At 40.5% G+C, this 7,435-nt stretch overlaps 1 pseudogene; it reads left to right on the top strand.

Annotated features, from left to right (window-relative positions):
- The first annotated feature begins 296 nt into the window (after nt 1-296).
- LOC111960887 (electrogenic sodium bicarbonate cotransporter 4-like) overlaps nt 297-7,435 on the top strand; it is a 57,114-nt pseudogene continuing 49,975 nt past the window's right edge.

The raw sequence follows: 7,435 nt of genomic DNA, 5'->3' as shown, positions 1-7,435 counted from the left end.
CTTCCTGTGTGGTTGACTAGTTCTATTGGCAAGAACTATGGGGCTGATTGTCAAATCGATTGTTCTGTGGTTTGGTTCCGTGTCAGGCTGTGGTAGGCTACTGATGGTTGGGTCGATGGTTGTGTGTGCGTTGTGTGTGTGTGTGTGTGTGTGTGTGTGTGTGTGTGTGTGTGTGTGTGTGTGTGTGTGTGTGTGCGCGCGCACACACACACACACATACACACATACACATACACAGGAAGGAGAACCAACAGCTATCTGTCGTTGGTGCAGGACAGTTGTATGCAGCAGAGCCCAGAGTGACATTGAGACCTGCGTCCATTACTGAATCTATTATTAGTTCATCATTAACTTAATTCCTCTCAGTTCAACTCTAACTGTCTGCTAAGGTAAGCCACTGACTCCTGTTACTGTTAATGCATGCTCTGTTGTGAATGGAGTTCAAAACTTGTTTGGGTGGTTGAGTTTTTGCTGTTTTTGTGTGTTCTTTACAAACAGGGCTACCTTTTCTAACAACATCACTGACTGCGTTCTCATTCTTCTTTTAAATATATGCATTATCAGGAAATAAACGGTTTGGTTTGACTTGGGATTTTTATCCATACAGTTCAGTGGAAATGAACTCAATAAGAGAAACGGTCAACTTGTATATTGTGTTCTATTGTGTACGCCATGAGCTTGTACTGTTGGAGTTTCATTGAAAGATTAATGTGTGCTTAACGAAACAGTAGCATCGTTAGGAGACTGGACTCATGTTTTATCTTAATCAATAGATCTGATCGATCAGTGATGAGTTGGAAAGCTTGCTCAGCCATTCATTGTATTTATTACATTATTTAATGCCTTTGGAGAGTATATTGAAAAGACAGGAGAATATTTGATAGAGTATATATCATCACATACAGATGTTAGATATGAGATGAATCCTGATATAACCTACCATACATGGCCAAATGTTAGATATGAGATGAATCCTGAATTTAATATCTTATGGCCAGATGTTAGACATGAGATGAATCCTGATTTAACCTACCATGCATGGCCGATGTTGGTATGAGATGAATCCTGATATACCTACCATGGCCAGATGTTAGATTGAGATGAATCCTGATTATATCTACCATGGCCAGATGTTAGATATGAGATGAATCCTGATATAACCTACATGACCAGATGTTAGTATTAGATGAATCCTGATATACACCTACCATGACCAGATGTTAGATATGAGATGAATCCTGATTTAACCTACCATGGCCAGATGTTAGATATGAGATGAATCCTGATTTAACCTACCGTCCAGATGTAGATATGAGATGAATCCTGATTATAACTACCATGTCCAGATGTTAGATATGAGATGAATCCTGATATAACCTACCATGGCCAGATGTTAGATTTGAGATGTCCTGATTTAACCTACCATGCATGGCCAGATGTTAGATATGAGATGAATCCTGATATAACCTACCATGTCCAGATGTTAGATATGAGATGAATCCTGATATAACCTACATGTCCAGATGTTAGATATGAGATGAATCCTGATATAACCTACCATGGCCAGATGTTAGATATGATGAATTCTGATTTACCTACCATGCATGCAGATGTTAGATTGAGATGAATCCTGATTTAACCTACCATTGCATGGCCAGATGTTAGATATGAGATGAATCCTGATATAACCTACCATGACCAGATGTTAGATATGAGATGAATCCTGATATAACTACCATGACCAGATGTTAGATATGAGATGAATCCTGATATAACTACCATGGCAAGATGTTAGATATGAGATGAATCCTGATATAACCTACCATGGCCAGATGTTAGATATGAGATGAATCCTGATTTAACCTACCATGGCCAGATGTTAGATATGAGATTAATCCTGATTTAACCTACATGCATGGCCAGATGTTAGATATGAGATGAATCCTGATATAACCTACCATGGCAGATGTTAGATATGAGATGAATCCTGATATAACCTACCATGGCCAGATGTTAGATATGAGATGAATCCTGATTTAACCTACATGGCCAGATGTTAGATATGAGATGAATCCTGATTTAACCTACCATGGCCAGATGTTAGATATGAGATTAATCCTGATTTAACCTACCATGCATGGCCAGATGTTAGATATGAGATGAATCCTGAATAACCTACCATGTCCAGATGTTAGATAGAGATGAATCCTGATATAACCTACCATGTCCAGATGTTAGATATGAGATGAATCCTGATATAACCTACCATGGCCAGATGTTAGATATGAGATGAATCCTGATTTAACCTACCATGCATGGCCAGATGTTAGATATGAGATGAACTCTGATTAACCTACCATGCATGCCAGATGTTAGATATGAGTGAATCCTGATATAACCTACCATGACCATATGTTAGATATGAGATGAATCCTGTATATACACTACCATGACCAGATGTTAGATATGAGATGAATCCTGATATAACCTACCATGGCAAGATGTTAGATATGAGATGAATCCTGATAAACCTACCATGGCCAGATGTTAGATATGAGATGAATCCTGATTTAACCTACCATGGCCAGATGTTAGATATGAGATGAATCTGATTTAACCTACCATGGCCAGATGTTAGATATGAGATAATCCTGATATAACCTACCATGGCCAGATGTTGATATGAGATGAATCCTGATTATAACCTACCATGTCCAGTGTTGATATGAGATGATCCTGATTTAACTACCATGGCCAGATGTTAGATATGAGATGAATCCTGATATAACCTACCATGTCCAGATGTTGATATGAGATGAATCCTGATATAACCTACCATGTCCAGATGTTAGATATGAGATGAATCCTGATTTAACCTACCATGCATGGCCAGATGTTAGATATGAGATGAATCCTGATTTAACCTACCATGTCCAGATGTTAGATATGAGATGAATCCTGATATAACCTACCATGGCCAGATGTTAGATATGAGATGAATACTGATATAACTACCATGGCCAGATGTTAGATATGAATGAATCCTGATTACCTACCATGGCCAGATGTTAGATTGAGATGAATCCTGATATAACCTACCATGTCCAGATGTTAGATATGAGATGAATCTGATATAACCTACCATGCCAGATGTTAGATATGAGATGAATCCTGATTTAACCTACCATGCATGGCCAGATGTTAGAATTGAGATGAATCCTGATTTAACCTACCATGTCCAGATGTTAGATATGAGATGAATCCTGATATACCTACCATGTCCAGATGTTAGATATGAGATTAATCCTGATATAACCTACCATGGCAGATGTTAGATATGAGATGAATCCTGATATAACCTACATGCATGGCAGTTGTTAGATATGAGATGAATCCTGATATATACCATGACAGATGTTAGATATGAGATGAATCCTGATATAACCTACCATGGCAGATGTTAGATATGAGATGAATCCTGATATAACCTACATGGCCAGATGTTAGATATGAGATGAATCCTGATATAACCTACCATGGCCAGATGTTAGATATGAGATGAATCCTGATTAACCTACCATGCATGGCCAGATGTTAGATATGAGATGAATCCTGATATAACCTACCATGGAAGATGTTAGATATGAGATGAATCCTGATATAACCTACCATGGCCAGATGTTAGATATGAGATGAATCCTGATATAACCTACCATGCCAGATGTTAGATATGAGATGAATCCTGATATACCTACCATGGCCAGATGTTAGATATGAGATGAATCCTGATATAACCTACCATGGCCAGATGTTAGATATGAGATGAATCCTGATATAACCTACCATGGCCAGATGTTAGATATGAGATGAATCCTGATATAACCTACCATGGCAGATGTTAGATATGAGATGAATCCTGATATAACCTACCATGGCCAGATGTTAGATATGAGATGAATCCTGATTATACCTACCATGCATGGCAGATGTTAGATATGAGATGAATCCTGATATAACCTACCATGGCCAGATGTTAGATATGAGATGAATCCTGATATAACCTACCATGCCAGATGTTAGATATGAGATGAATCCTGATATAACCTACCATGTCCAGATGTTAGATATGAGATGAATCCTGATATAACCTACCATGGCCAGATGTTAGATATGAGATGAATCCTGATATTACATACCATGGCCAGATGTTAGATATGAGATGAATCCTGATATAACCTACCATGGCCAGATGAGCTGTGTATTCTGAACAGGAGCTGTTTCTCTGCTAGTTGTGTTGCTTTGTTAGTTTACAGAGGACATGTATTATTATGCAGTGTTTCTGTTTCCTAACCCAGGATTTGGGGAACCCTAGTTACACATATTTGTTCTATCCCAACACCAGCACACCTGACTATACAAAATCAAGGGCTTGATCATTACCATATTAGTTGAATCAAGGGTGCTGTTGTGCATATATGCCGCCTTCAAAACAACTGGGAACTGTGAAAAAAACTAACTCCGAATGGGAAAAATCTTTTTGAACTGTCATCTAAGTTGGAATTCCAAGTCGGAAACTCTGGCATTTTTCTAGAGCTCCGACTCTCCAACCGGAAGATCACTGACGTCATGATTTGACCTTGTTTTTTTTCAAGTTCCCAACACCTGGAAAGGTATTTTACATATCAGCTAACCACAACTATGTTACAGCAATCTGTCAGTTGATGACACAGTCGATGACATAGCATGCAACCATTGGTTGATGCATGTATGCAACTTCTGAGCAGGGCAATGCAACCTTGATTTTAGGCAGTGTCTACACAGGTAGCCCAATTCTGATCTTTTTTTCACTAATTGGTCTTTTGACCAATCAGATCAGCTCTGAAAAAGATCTGATATGAAAAGATCTTTATTGGTCAAAATATCAATTAGTGGAAAAATATCAGAATTGAGCTGCCTTACAGATTTTAGAATCATTTTATCTCTGTTTTATCTTTAAGCCTGGCAGTTATGGCAGTTATGGCTTGGGTTGATTGTGTAATCTGCTCTGCCTTGTTACCAGGGTGAGTAAACTTAATGGAATTGACTCCAACCCAACTCATTACCAAATAGGAGAATTGTGATCCAGTGAAATGTGTTGACTAGGGGTGCACAACTCAGGCCCTGCAGCTTCTCATCCTGCTGTTTTGAATTTCTCCATTGTACTTACCTAATCAGTGAATGCTATTGAATGGCTGTGCAGTGAATGCATACACCTGGTTTTCAGGTAGAAAACCATTCAAAATCAAATGAATCAGTCACCCAAAATTAGCAGGACTGTGGCCCTCAAGGGTCAGAGCTGGGCACCCCAGCTGTAAGCCTACCACTAGTATTGTCAGTAGCCCACTCAGTCAAAGTATTCCATGTTCTGAGTTGTCCTTACAATGAACAGCACTCAGGGTGTATGTGGGGTGTAAAACATGCCCTTCACACCCAATGATCAGGAGCTCAGGGGCCAGCTGGTGATCTGGACTGACAAAGGTATTGATCAGCCTACAAAAACCCTGTGTGACACACACACACACACACACACACAGACAGACAGACAGACAGACAGACAGAGACAGACAGACAGAGACAGACAGACAGACACAGACAGACAGACAGACAGACAGACAGACAGACACAGACAGACAGACAGACAGACAGACAGACAGACAGACAGACAGACAGACAGACAGACAGACAGACAGACAGACAGACGTAAAATCATTAAATCATTACAAATCTGTTGCCTCATTGTCATCCTTAAAGGTTAATGTAGGCCTAAAGCTAAATGCATTGTTGAATGTGGTGTGTACATTAATGCCCAGTCAGAAATGAACCCCTACCCCCCCAGGACAATTTTCATAGATCTGAAGGAATGGGATTGGGTTTAAGCCACAAGTATATGTCCACCTAGCCCAGATGGAATTTCCGGCATTTTGCTTACACTAATCCGACCCTTTCCGATCTGTGAAAAGTGTCTATGGGATAGGAGTTAGGGATTGATTATTGACTGTTCATAATGTTACAGACTTGATATTTTGAGGGACACTCCTTGAGCATGTCCCCATACACTGCTGTCCCTCTTTATCTCTCTAGCTCTTGTGTGGTCAACCTCCGGTCAGCTATGGTTTTCCAATGAGTTTTCCTCATGTCAGTCACCCATCGATCTCCCGGGTTACCAAATGCACGTGTGGTGCTGTGTGGTTTGGCCAGGTGTCACATGGCCAGCAGGGTTATTCCTTTGAAGCTGGAATCTGCATTTGGTGAAACAGTGCCACTGGTTACCCCAGGCACATTTGTTATTGTTTATGTTTTGTTTATGAAAGGAGGAGATGAGCATCCAACATCTTAGTAAAAAAAACTCTGAAAGTTAGTGACCTGAAAATTAGTGACCTGAATGTCCGTGACCTGAATGTTAGTGTCTAGTACAAGACTGCCAGATGGTAGCTGAGGTGATATGTTGTGATGATCCTCACCAGGAGAGGGCAGGATCACTACGTGGAATACAAATGAGTTTACTTGGGGAATACGTTGAGGATTAATAAGGTTCCTCTTTAATAAAGTGACCACATATTCAAAATGTAGAAGAACATACAACAGCCAAATTAGAGGTCTAGGACTCAGGGTGATATGTTCTACACAACTGCAATTCAAAAGTTTATACACACTGTCAAGTTGTTCCTTTGCAATCTACATGGCTTTCTCTCTGTCTCTCTCTGTCTCTGTCACTCTCTCTCTGTCTCTGTCTCTCTCTCTGTGTCTCTGTCACTCTCTCTCTGTCTCTGTCTCTCTCTCAGGATGGCACATGATTGGCAGGGAGGTAGAAGTGGGAGTCACCACCGATATGAGGAAGATGATGAAGGTGAGTACGGCCACACACACACACACACACACACAAAAAGTTGTGTAGTGTGTGCAATGTCCACTGTATGGAAGGAACAGACATCTGTTTGTCCAATATGTCAAGTAGAGTGTTAAGGAAGATAATGTTGTGTCGATGGTAACCTCTCTTCTCTTTCTCTCTCTTCTCTCTCTCTCTCTCTCTCTTTCTCAGAACCCCAGCCAGTGTATATTGGTGTTCCGTTAACACACGGTTACAGTAAAAGGAGACGGCGTAAACACCGCTCCCAACGCGAGAAACATCACACCCACCATGACCAACAAACACACCACGAACACACACACCATGACCATCACTTTGACAACCAGGAACACTACGAAGATGAGGAGGAGATGGAACAACATGACATATTTCACCCTGACTCCACAGGTGAGCGCTCACACACACACGCACATATGAGAAGCATACGACCAGCCACTGTTGTTGCCGTCTTGAGGAACGATCGCCTGTCATTGCCAGGCATGGTTAGAGCTAGCAGCAGGGTGTGTGTGTGTGTGTGTGTGTGTGTGT

Source organism: Salvelinus sp. IW2-2015, linkage group LG4q.1:29, assembly GCF_002910315.2.
Source record: "Salvelinus sp. IW2-2015 linkage group LG4q.1:29, ASM291031v2, whole genome shotgun sequence".
In the NCBI taxonomy this organism is placed as follows: Eukaryota; Metazoa; Chordata; class Actinopteri; order Salmoniformes; family Salmonidae; genus Salvelinus; species Salvelinus sp. IW2-2015.
Note: the sequence above shows the minus strand (reverse complement) of the source record. Positions and strands in the feature narration are given on the sequence as shown.